At 42.4% G+C, this 12,992-nt stretch overlaps 1 protein-coding gene across 12 annotated transcripts in view; it reads left to right on the top strand.

Annotated features, from left to right (window-relative positions):
* Window positions 1-12,992, top strand: part of kirrel3b (kirre like nephrin family adhesion molecule 3b) — a 183,269-nt gene that overhangs the window by 67,493 nt on the left and 102,784 nt on the right. The window lies entirely within an intron of this gene.

The raw sequence follows: 12,992 nt of genomic DNA, 5'->3' as shown, positions 1-12,992 counted from the left end.
CTGCGAGAAGTCTTCTTTACAGGCATCAGCCTCCCATGACCTATCCACTTAAATCTGCCTTTTGCATCTCATAAACTCCACTAAGAGCACACTTAGAATCCTATGTAATTTAAGCAATATGTTATGTTAAAAACATATTTTGAGATGCCATATTATGGGTTAAGAGATACACTGAACAGTTTTCCTTGTTTTTCACCCAAGGGATCATAAAGTTCTTGCTGTGATCTCATAAAGAAAAGAAACTGATAACATTCTCACAATAGGCAGTCACAAAGTTACTTAACTAGAATAATAATAGGATCGAAACATAAAGATCTAGCCTGACATGCCTGATTATGTAATTACATTTCTTCAGCTTTTTGTTGCACTATTTGAGAACAAAATGGGACTCAACGATAAAATGAAAAACCTTGCGAGGCTGCTGGCAGTATTTTGGCTCCCACACTGTCAAAACATCCAATAAAGTAGGTGAGGAGGTCCTGTAGCCAATTAGGGAGCAGTAAGAGACTGAGGCTCAGGAGAGGTTTTATTGTGAAACAGTTTCACTGCAACATCCTCAGATTATTTTTAGCCTCTGTCCAAGAGCGGAGGCTTGTGAAAGGTGTGTGAATATGCCCTTGCCTTGGAAATGTCACACCCGCACCGCAACACAAAGTGTTGAATTCAGTCCTAGCTTAAGGTATAAAGTCAAAACCACTCTGTCTAGAGCTGAACATGTGCACTCTCATTAGGATCTCTTGTATGTGTAGTGGGGAGAAAAAAAGAAAGGAAATGCGCGGATTCTAAAGCCTACGGCTGACAAATTAGTGGGTATATGTGCCGCTCAAAGCATGAACAGGCTGCCTGACCGATTAGAGTGACGTCGGCATCTCATTGGTGGACGGCTTTCATCAGGAAACTCAATTGCCATGGCGACAGCCGCATGACTCAGGATGGAAGCAGTGGGCGGGCTTGTGACATACAGTGTCATATTTGCAGGCACTTATGGGGATTTGGTTTTGTTTATCATAGCTTGCTGTAGTTTCCTCATGGATGGATACTTTGTCTGAGTGAGTGGCAGGGAGGTGGAAAGTGGTCATTCAGTAAAATGTGAGAGGCCTTTGGGTGTCAGTGCTTCACTAATGATTCAGTAATGTTTTATCACATGCAGGATACCAGAAATTTATGAGACTAAAACATCTACTTAACAATAACAACTCTGTGTGTGTGTGTGTGTGTGTGTGTGTGTGTGTGTGTTGTGAGTTTGTTTTAAAGATCCCATGGCATGAAAATTTCACTTTATGAGGTTTTTTAACATTAATATGAGTTCCCCCAGCCTGCCTATGGTTCCCCAGTGGCTAGAAATCTGGAATCTTCTCCTTATGACCTCATAAGGAGGAAGGTTACCTCCCCTTCCTCTGCTTTGCCCGCCCAGAGAATTTGGCCCGCCCATGAGAAAGAGAGAGACATCATGGCTTGCAAACAAGCGAAGCATGGCAGTTGGTCAAGGCCACACCCCCACCCTCCACCTTGCCCCCCTCTCTCCTCCTCAATAGCATTTAAAGCTACAGACACAGAAATGGCACATCCTAAGGAAAGCTCATTGTGGGACTGGCTGTAGTGGCTGTAATTCTGCACCAAGGCTGAATTTCGTGAAAAAGACTTCAGATACAGTATTAGGGGACCACTAAGGCCTATATAAAAGCATTCAAAAAGCAGCATGTCATAGGACCTTTAAACAGTTGTGTAGGTCTAGGTTTGCATAGTGGGATTATAGCGAAGTGGGGTGAAAATGCACGTGTGTATATAAGTGATAGGCCTCTGTTCATGGTATTAAGTGAAGGGACCCGTTCTTTTGCCAGGGGGTCAGATTACCACTGACCTCTGCTGTGAGCACAGTTGTGTTGACAGCAGCTGCACTTCACACACATTCCCCCGGGCCTGATGTGTCCACTATCCTTCAGAGATGAGACCAGACTATAGAAAGACTTACAGAGTTCAACCTGGGCACTAAAACAACACCACAGAGTGGTGTATCACTAACACAGACCGCAAACTAGCAGAGCCTCCCTTTCACAGACACTGTTTCACCTCAGCTGGTTAACCCACCTCTGAAACCCGAGCAAATGCAGAAAGAAAAAGGAAAATATCTGTGCGTAGCATGTAAAGCCATCCATGTCGAAGTTAAATGAGGTGGAATTTGCTCTGTTTTCTTGTTTGTTTTGGACTTTGTGTCTGATTTTTGTGTTTTTTGATGGGTAGGGAAACAGCATGAGCTCATTTTAATGCATCGTTGATTGATTTTATTATTATTATTGATAAGAATTATTGTGATAAAAATAAATCGCGTATGTTGCTATAGGTCTGAGCCAACCAGTGAGCCTGGCTCAAGCAATGTTTCTGTATTCTTTATTGTTTTTAATGCTATTTCAATTGAACACATTAACACTAACAAAGATTATCACAGCTTCTTTAAGGCTTATTGGTAAGTGTCATTTTTCTCACGTGTTGGCTGGATGTATAGGATTAATTCCTATATGGTAATTAAGCCTTGGTTAATCATATTGTATAAGTATTCCTCATGGAGCAAAGGCTCCCTTCTACTCATTTTATGTACATCTTATGTAATGAATATGGCAGTTAATTTTATGGTAATCAAAGCCCCATTTTCCCAAGGTTATTCACAAAGTCATATCTTTGTACTTTTTTTGGCACTAAAGTGAAGTTGCTATCAGGGGATCCGGGGTAATTGCCATTGTACAGTAAAGCTGACCACAGGTGAGCTGAAAATAGGGACAGAAGGCTATGTTCATTATGTTTCCCAGTCAGCTCTTTTATGGAGTGGGTGGACTCATTTGACCATGAGCCTCTATGAGAAGAAAAGTCCTCCACAACTTACATAAAACCATTTCATAATTCATGAAAAACACTGCATTTTTTAAGAGGGATCCGTCATGAGCTTAGATTTGCATGGACAATAGGCTGCCTTATAGTTCACAGATTGGTTTCCAGACAGGTTGAGCAGAAGATGTATATGAACATGAAAAGCTGTGTTAGGATACCTGTCAAATCTGTCAGTTCCCCAAACCTTGTGTGCATGGCCCTCCTTATGATGAATTAATGATTAATCGGGTTTTTGAAAAAAAGTCTCAGTGAATGACAGAAGAATAATGAGATTGTCTTTGATCATTTTACATTAGCTTGTGTCAGTAAATCATCTGAATTCAGCGATTGAAATTCACTGTAAGATGCAAGCTCATTAAGTTTTCCTCGAAATCTTCCACATCAGGGAACCCAGCAGTGAATCCCTGATATCCAGGAAGATTTGGATTACAGCTCTCCTGGTCTGCAGCAGTCTCTCAGGCCGGCTCAGACATCCGATCCTCACTGTGGACAAACCATTATTATGTCTATGATTGGACTCCCTGTGTGGGTGGGAATACCCAGCGCTCTCCTCTCTGACTCTGTGAGCCTAATGCTGTGTGGCAGGTCCGGCACTCCACTGCCTAAACACATCTGTCATGTTTTGTCATAGTGACACACCAACCAGCTGACTCCCATCTCTGTGACAGGGTATACTATATCACACTGCAGATATGTCTGCATGAAAACACATGCAAAAGAGAGAGACTGACGAAAGTGTAGTTGTAGTGAGAATGTAACTTAATATTGAGCACTATTAAGGCAATACATGCATTAAATACAGGATGCAGAAGTGACTAAGAGCAAATTGGGAGAGAGGCTGAGAGAAGCAGAAATGACTGAGCATGTATACAAACTGAAGAATGAACTACACAACATATAATATTTACGTTAACGTTTTCAAAGCCACAGCCTTAAAAGTTGAAATATTAGCCATCCTAATGGCCCAGTAGTCTGATTCACATCACCTAACTATACAGCTTCCTCAATCTGAATTTGAGATCTGAGAATCTATACGACATACGAAAGTATCAGGAAAAAAAAATTGCAGGTACTTCAAAAGCCTTACCCATCTGAAACTGCTCTTATTTACAGTAACACCCTGTGCAAGACTATTCTCTTTGATTTACTTTTCTCTCAAGTTGCTCAGCCAGTATTGATGACAGGAATTGATTAGATCTAACCCTGAAAAGTGAAACTAATCGGTAAGATGTCTGCTGGCTAGCACGGCATGATATGTTCATGTGGGCCTCTGTTTACCCTTTAGCATCCAATGTCCAAAATTCACTTGAGGCATTAAATGATAAACAAGTGTCCAAGTACAAGTTTAGAGTTTGATGTGTGTGATGTTAAGTTATCTTCTGTTTTTTGCTGTTGCCTTGGAAGGACATATCTTATATAAGAGTCATGTGAAAACAAAAATGCACAATCAGTAACTTATATAAAGTTAATAATGTGGAAAACAAGGCCTTAGCTTTTATGGCCCTCTGAGCTTAAGTTAGAGTGTAAGTTAGAAAAGCTGTAAAAATGTATTGAGTAAAACAAGTGGGAATGGGTACAATGTAAAGCTTATTTAAGAGGAACCATCCTGACATGCAAGACATCTTCTTTGTGGTCAAGATTCCCTGCAGGGTGTTCAGCTGGATTTTGATGGGCAGTACCCCCATGGATTATTTTAGCATGGCTACAGTTAGTATTGTATCTTTCTGGGAGGCGTAAAAATGGTTTTAGTGGCTCTTGACTAGTGGGGAATGTGTGTGCCCACATAATCCTTAAGATATACTAATTAAGCCATCACAGTGTGGAGAACAGAAATGTTAATAAATGAAGATATGCAGGGGTCACGCTGGAAATCTCAGGGCTGAAATCTGAATAGGGTTATAAATTAACATTGGCACCAGCCTGAAATTATGTCCTTTTTGGAATGTTGTTTTTTGTGCAACACACTACACAGCATTTTTAAAGTTGTGATATTTAGTTATTTGTGCCAACAATGTGCCTGAAGCCAAATAAAGCCTGCGGGCGAAGGCTCTTTTGATCATTGCAGTTTGCAGGAGGTCATTTACTTATTGCACAGTAGCTTGTGGGCTGTCCTTTTTGATGCCAGCATCAACCACGGGGTTTCTGAGAAATGTGCATGGGTATAATTCTTCACTGTCAATGCTAAGCACTTACAGTGCAGAGACAACAAGCTAAGTTGAAACACTTGTTCCCAGTGGCCAGGCAGCGTGAGTGACAGGGATGAAGGAATGAAAGCCGCTGTCACTCAAGATTGTCTTGCCTGTCATCAGAAATGTGGTGCTTGTCATTACATCAAGCAGACGACGGGTAACAGGTGGAGCAAAAAGTGGGAACAGTTATGGAGAGAGTTAACTGTGACTGACGGGAAGAACAGAGCAATTACAGTGTACCTGCCAAGGGTTTTGAGTTCACTAGAGGTGAGGATAATTGAGGAGGCAAAATATCTGTTGCTATATTTCTGTTTCGATCCCTGCATGTCTTTGTCAGATATTCACTAACCGTTAAAGCCAAAAAAAGTAAAAGAGTTCAATTATGCTTAACAATTACAAACCAGTGACTCTCAGTATTCACTTGCCCATCTAAATTGCCCAAAATTGCCTGACCTATTACCAGCCAAAAATCATATTCACTGTTAAAAATGCCATAGATATAGTACTCTAGCTTAGTTTTTCCTCTATAAAGTTAGAAGTTCAAAGTACTTTGATGACAATGTTTTATGCCTATGTTATGCTGGCCATTTATATACCCTCTGTGCTGCATATGTAAAAGCTCACCCAGTAGAGTGTATGTCCCATGTAGTCTGAGTCCTTGGGAGCGGCCCAGGTTCAAATACGACCTGTGGCCCTTTGCTGCATGTCATCCCCTCTCTCCCCCTTTCCTGTCTATCTTCACTAGCTAATGAAAAAAAAAAGCCAAACAAAATCTAAACTTAGCACAAAAAGTAAGGAAATTTGTGTTTGGTAGATTATTTCTCTGTGGTAACAATGCTTTTTGGCAATAAATCTTATACCGTTGGAAAGCCTGTTTAGTTCCCTTTCAAATTGTGCCCCATTTGTAAGGAACATGCATTTGTGGGATGAGCAGCAGCGCTGAGTATGTGGGTTGCGCCCATGAAAAATTCGCCAAATCTTCTCTGCCAATGCCAAACAGCTTATTCTGCCATTGACTCGTTTGGTGTTTGGTGGATTGGATAATTGAAGTTTGAAGAAACACGATTCTTCACATTCTTCAACCAGCATTTGTCGCAAGTCAGCCAACGTGGTTGTGTTGGTCACTCTGGCACGAACAGCACGCCCATGCTGATCCCACAAGTGTTCAGTGGGGTTGAGGTCAGGACTGCTGGTTCAAGAATGGGATGCCATCCCACAGCAGTGTGTGACCAGGCTGGTGACCAGCATGAGGAGGAGGTGCCAGGCTGTTGTGGCTGTGTATGGTTCTTCCACACGCTACTGAGGCTCCTGTTTGTGAAATGAATAAATTGCTCAATTGCCAATATGTCTTGTTTCTTCAAACTTCAATCATCCAATCCACCAAACACCAAATGAGTCAATGGCAGAATCAGCTGTTTGGCATTGGCAGAGAAGATTTGGCAAATTTTTCATGGGCGCAACCCACATACTCAGCGCTGCTGCTCATCCCACAAATGCATGTTAAGATTTATTGCCAAAAAAGCATTGTTACCACAGAGAAATAATCTACCAAACACAAATGTTCTTACTTTTTGTGCTAAGTTTACATATATTTATACTGTATATTGAATGATTAATTTTAGGTACTTCCCCCACTGCTCTCTGTTAAGCTAAAATAATCAAGGGGTGACATTCAGAGCAACGGCATCTCCAAGTGTGCTGGCTCCCTAAACAGTAGGAGGCAAACATGGCCCCTCTCCAGGAACACATGATGACAGAGGCAGATGGCCAATTACATCCCATTATGCCTAATTGTAAATGATAAGGCAGGTGTCAAATTAGGCCTACCTACAAATGAAGGGGAATTCATAACACAGCGCCTGAGTGGAAAGTATTCTATAATCTGTAAAATAAGCTGTAGATAGAAGGGCTTACAATAATTTCACACAACATGTACTACATGTAGACAGCTTCATGAAATGACCTCTTAGGGAGAAACATGTAATATTCCAAATGCGGCTCCTGGTGAATCCAATTGCAAACTGTTGGCAAACACGCATGGTACTGAGTTCACCAAGGTTCATTTCACTCGGACAGAAGAGGTTGCGGCTAGATGGCGGAAGTGTAAATATCAAAGAAAGAGTTCTTTAGAGCAATCTTGTTTAAGTATTAACCCCTGCACAGATGCAAAATAGGAATTGCTTCCATTGGATGGTGAATTTGCTGAATTCTTCAATAAATCTCACATCAAATTAGCAACAAGTGTGTGTCAAAGTTTGCTTGTGTGTGTGAGTGGTTAGCACTTCTGCCTCACAGCTAGAAGCTTCTGGGTTCGAATCCAGGTTGTTCCGGTGTGTGGAGTTTGCATGTTCTCCCCGTGTTTCGTGGGTTTCCTCCGGGTGCTGGTAATTGCTAGGTAATTAGGACTACAGTTGAAAATTAGCCGACAGGATAACACTGGCGCATTTACAGAAATGTTGATTAATCAAAATAAATTTACAAACTTAAAGCGTCTATTGAAAGATGCTATTGAGTGGGAAATGTAGGCTCCAGCATTTTGGAAGCTTGACTAATATTAGGGACTAAAAGTCAGGATATCTCGGCCACTGTTGCTTAGAATCTGACCATTCATTCTTTAAATTCTCTCATGCAAGCCTCCCATACTTTATCGACAATATTAAGTTGCTGGAGTACCAGATTTTAAATGCTGTTCTTTTAAGAAAATGTACAGAAAGATGCCCAGTATTGCGCCAAAGACATGGAATGTACATTTGAGCATATACAAGTTATCAAAGGGATAACAATATGGCTGTGCACTCAACGTGTTTGGACATCAATGAGTCATTCGAGGTTGTTTGCTACAACGTCTTCAGAGGGCACTTTGATCGTCAGTCAGTTAACCAAGTCTGCATTGCTTTCTCCTCATCTCTCGATTTGCTTGTGGCTCTCCCCTCACAGGTCACTGTGTCCCCATTCTCCTCCTCGTCCTCCCAAACGAGATTATTGCCTCTCTATCTAGACACATTCACTTCTGTTAATTAGAACAAACCTTTTAGCAATTGAACATACATCGTCTCTTCTCAGACCGGGCCAAGGCCGAAGCAGACTTGCCACAGACCATCATTAATTTAAAGTGTCTACCCTTTCTTTTTATTTCTCAACCCCTGCCACCTCTCTGTGGTGGCAGCAAAGCTCCTCTCCAGAAGCATTGAGCTGCTAAATGGCCACAACCAACCATCCGGAACGACCCAGCAGTGAATATTAAAAATCCATCAGGCAGCAAATCAACAAGCCAGTACATGGCAAACACTATTATTTTCATATGGTGTTACTGTCACCCTTGGCCCTCCATTAATGCAGTGGTGTTATAAAGTATGTGAATCAGCGCCATTGTTGCATCTGAACACCAATAACCTATTAGGGACTTTTGACCTGCTGGTTCAACATTTTGTCACGGCCATGTGATGACAACCATGTTGAGAGAGAGAGAGATTGGGTGAGTGGGAAAGAGAGGCTAAATAACAGAACAAATCAACAAACTTCAGAAGGACACCCACAGCTGAGGGAGAAAAAACACAGGATTTCTGAGAGCTTTGGACAAAGAAAAGATGCTGATTGCTTGCACTCATAGCCAAAGGTTGTCCCTATAAAAGCTTGCCCTTTCCTGAGCAGACTGGCCCCTTCGCTCCTATAAGCACACTCATATGCTTTTAACGATGCTCTCTACCATCTCTGTGCTCAGCCTTCGCCCCTGGAAGACACCATCCATTACCCCCCCTTCCCCCTCCCTCAGAGGAACACGCAAACGCATTTGATGAAGCTGTACAGCATGTAGACGATCTGCTGAGGGGGGGTCCTTGTTCAGCCAGGCCTTTGGTGCTGGGTGGGGTCATACATGTGGAGCTCTGGGTTTAGGTTGTAAAGTGCAAATGCACAGAGGGCGAAAAAATATTGGAAAACCGAAATAGAACCAAAACTCTGGCTGTTTAATGACCTCAATGTCAGAATGCACTGCTGGAGACTGTAGAAAGAGACAAATAAAGGGATGGAGAAAGAATTATAGAGATAGACCAAGGACATATTTACACACACATTATGCTGCTATTATGAGCTCCACTCTGCGATATCTGCTAAGACTTGGGGGAGTGTTGGTGGTGTTAGTGGGGAAATGGGGTTCTGTGTTAGAGAGGCAAGTAGATTCTCTCTAAAAGGTTGTTTTGTAGCAGGGGGAAAGAGGTGGGAAACAGGCTTGTTTATATTAATAAGATCATTTGATCAGTGAGTGTAAAACTACTCCCTATTAATCTGCAAAAAGGGAGTCGCTTATCATCACTTTAAAAAAAAAAAAACACGTCTTTGAATATATTTTGCATGGCAAGGACATTTGCTCTGGGAACCACTTGAATCACCGTGACAGCTTTAAAAAACAAAACAAATGAAAACTAAATGAACAGGGCTTGTTCAAAAAGGGCTTGTTCAAAAGGGTCTTTCACTTTCACTGGATGTGTTAATATAAAGGTCTGACACAACTTTTTACCACATCTGTGTTCCTTGTTAACCTCTAAGTTGATGATGTTCTCTGCCTCTCCAATATTTCTCTCGACTGCTTGTTTTGAATGGGCTTCAGTAAGTTTTCTGCATACTCTCGATGACATGCACAACAAAGAAACAGCAAATCCCTAGAGAGCTGGCCTTGGGCAAACTACTATGTCCCCCTGACCCTCTCCATGCGGCCAGCTGAGCGTCCCACATTGCCTGCCCACTCCACAGCATATGGAAGCCAAGTGCTGCCAACGGTGCAAATGGTGGTTTAGACCCATCTGCGCCCTACTGTCACAGGGTGGCACCTGACTCTTCTTCCCAAACTCTGCTGCAATCAGGCCATGGGGGCGTTGAAGAGAAACTGCTGCAATATAAGCTTTCTCCTCCCTCCAGCCAACTTGATGACTTGAACTATTTCATCTCTCACAATCTCCAAAACCATTTGCGCAGACATTTATAAAAATGTGAAATTATAACCCTGAATTGTGTGTAAAGTCTGGTATTATTGTTGTTATATACTTCCAAGTCTTATAAGGGGACTAAATCAGATTTTGAAATTATTACTCTAAATGTTTTTGACACTGCATTCTTTTTTTCTCTTTTGCAAATAAATGAACAGTGGCCGCTGTCTCTGATGCTCCTTCTCTCTCTGCCACAGGGCAGACATTAGTGTCACACTTTCTTCAATGGAGGCATGTCATAGAAGACACATCAATAACCAGAGATGTCTCGATGTTCTCCATTATTATTATTATTCTTTAATGCTACCAGAGGCATGATTTAATGCCTCACACATTTTTCTCCTTTTGCTTATCGGTGGAGTTTCATTAGCATACAACGCCCTGTTTTAGTGGTGGGGGGTTTGTGGTAGATAGAAGCCAGCCAGTGAGCTCATCTTACTAACCCCCTTTGTGTGCCTTTCCTGCTGCCAGGGCTAAAGATGATGGTTTTGTGGCACGTTTGGGAGGCTCTGTCACATTAATCCTTACCACACACTGCTCTAAACCCAGCAGAGCACAATTCTACTGCAGAGTTGATCAGATGGTCCACGATACTATAGGCAAGAGGGAGACAAATAGCATCTGGCAAGAGAAAAAAGAAGTTGGGCAAAGGTAAAAAGTCATTCAGGCATCTGTGCTTACTCAGCCTAGTTTGTGTGTATGTGTGAGTGAGAGGGAAAGAGAGATGCAGCAAGAATATAAACTCTGCTTAGATGGGCGGTTTTATTTTTGGGAAATCATTCCACACCTTTCATAACAGGACTCCTAAGGCATCTCCTCCTATTCCATCTGGTAGATGGTGCTGGCTTTTTTGTATGCTGCGCCTGTCATGCGTTTGGGGGCTGCAGAGTCAACTTGCTGCCAAGCTTAGCCTGTCTGTCTGTCCTCTTCCTTCCAAGTATCTCCAGCATCTTCAAGCCCTTGTAGCTTTCCATTACCTAAATGGGAAGCATCTGCAATGTCAGGGGGAGACAGGAGCTGCAGACACCCAGTCAACAAGCTATTAATTTCCCTCAGCCTTGCCTCCCTAACTGTGATTCACACTAACAGAAACAAGACAGCATGCACACACAATTACACACTAAATTATGGAGGGCCAAAAAAATATGGCAGAATATCTCAAATTCAGGCTGGAGGCTCTCCAAAGTGCAAAGGAAATGTAATGTCTGTCTTAATTTTATTTTCTTGTTTACTGCCAATTGGTCAACTCAGGCCAAAACAGCACCTCCCTTTCAAGGATACTGTTTAACATAACTGCAAGTAACACTTTTCCATGCCAGACAGCTGTACCTGTGACCTACCATCACCATAGGAGTGAATAAGTGTCACTTCAATTTGCCCATATAGCAGCTTGGACCAGGTGCCGTGACGGCAAAAGAAGGCGCGTGGTATGTGTGTGTGTATTGTAGATGTTAAAGGGTGCAGTGGGAATAAAAAAAGCATTCATTATGATGTGTTACCTAGCTCAGAGGGAGAAGCTATATGAGGTGTAATAATGACATTTAGCGCTAGCCCAGAACCCCGGGAATATATCTAATTACCAGGCAAATCATCAAGGAGGCTTTAGGCTGCATCAAAAAGCATCTGCAAATTCTGCAAAAGACAGCAGTCACAGAAAAGCCAGAATATTCAGTTGCGTGCAAAATCTGCCGACATCAACAGTGTTTGTGTCACTACTGAACATTTCTACACTACTCACACCCAAACATGTGGAGCGCACACTCACACAAAAGGTTCCCCACGGCTAATGCAGCTGTTTGCTTTAATAACTTGCATCAGAGTAAGCACATCCCTGGAGGGCAGTGCTCCAAGATGAAGTCTAATGCTTCCATCTCCCTAGGTCACAGCACCCTATCCTTCACACTGGCAAGCCAACACTTGGACATGGAGTAAATCTAGGGCACTGTGTGCTATGTTCGATCTTATCACATTTGTGTAAATTTCCTTCCAACGCTGTAAAGTTATGTCTTAACTGGCTTAGGGCGTGAGGTGAGTGTGCAGAAGTTGCCGCGTGGTGTGTGTGCGCGTGTGTTCTTGATCTTCGCAGGAAATCTGACAGGCCAGTGTGCCTGCGGATTAGAGGGGCCTCTGTTTGGGTGGCTGCATAATTAGGACAACTCTGTTGACAGTGCTGTAAAGTGGCCTGCTTTTTCAACATTGCACATTTTCACTGCTCTGTCCCTCTACTTCAGTGGTTCCCAACCTTTTTTCCTTGGCACCCCCCCTACTTATGTCTAAGAAAAGCTGAGCCCCCCCCCTCCGAAACCAAAGTTGAGGTAACTTTCCCTTACTTTCTTTTTTGATACAGAGGAGTTATCAGCACTTTTACGTTTCTCCGCCATGTTTCGTTCATAAAATAGTGATGCCGTGGCGGCAGGAAAAACGAGGATGATAGCAGCTAGCAGCTGACCTGATGACAGCAAGGGTCACAGGTTAAGAGGTCCCGGAGGTTTGGCCTACTAAGTAGCCTGTCTACAAGTTTAAGCGAGAACAAAAATATATAGTTTTTATACAGACTTTTGTATACATTATATATTCTAGTGTATTATCATAATTTGTTTAACGTGCAAATATTTTTTTTTTTACCTCAACCTCAAACCAGATAAAGACTTGCGCCCCCACTGTGATCTTTGCCGCCCCCCTTAGGGGGAACCACTGCTCTACTTTATAGGTCCCCCTATATTAAGCCCAGCCTTGAAACAAAACCTACCTAAATGTGCTCAGAAAGGTGATGGTTGCTGGACCGTCGTAAAAATTCAGCTCTAAGTACGGTAAAGTGTAGAGATGCAAGATTTTTGCAAATGAACAAAATGAGCCCAATTGATACGTTAGGTGACATAGAGGCGAAAGAGTCCTGAAGTAAGTTCTGGCTTCATGTTGATTCCCTCGTCGACTCCAC

This window comes from Sander lucioperca, chromosome 8, assembly GCF_008315115.2.
Source record: "Sander lucioperca isolate FBNREF2018 chromosome 8, SLUC_FBN_1.2, whole genome shotgun sequence".
Classification (NCBI taxonomy): domain Eukaryota; kingdom Metazoa; phylum Chordata; class Actinopteri; order Perciformes; family Percidae; genus Sander; species Sander lucioperca.
Note: the sequence above shows the minus strand (reverse complement) of the source record. Positions and strands in the feature narration are given on the sequence as shown.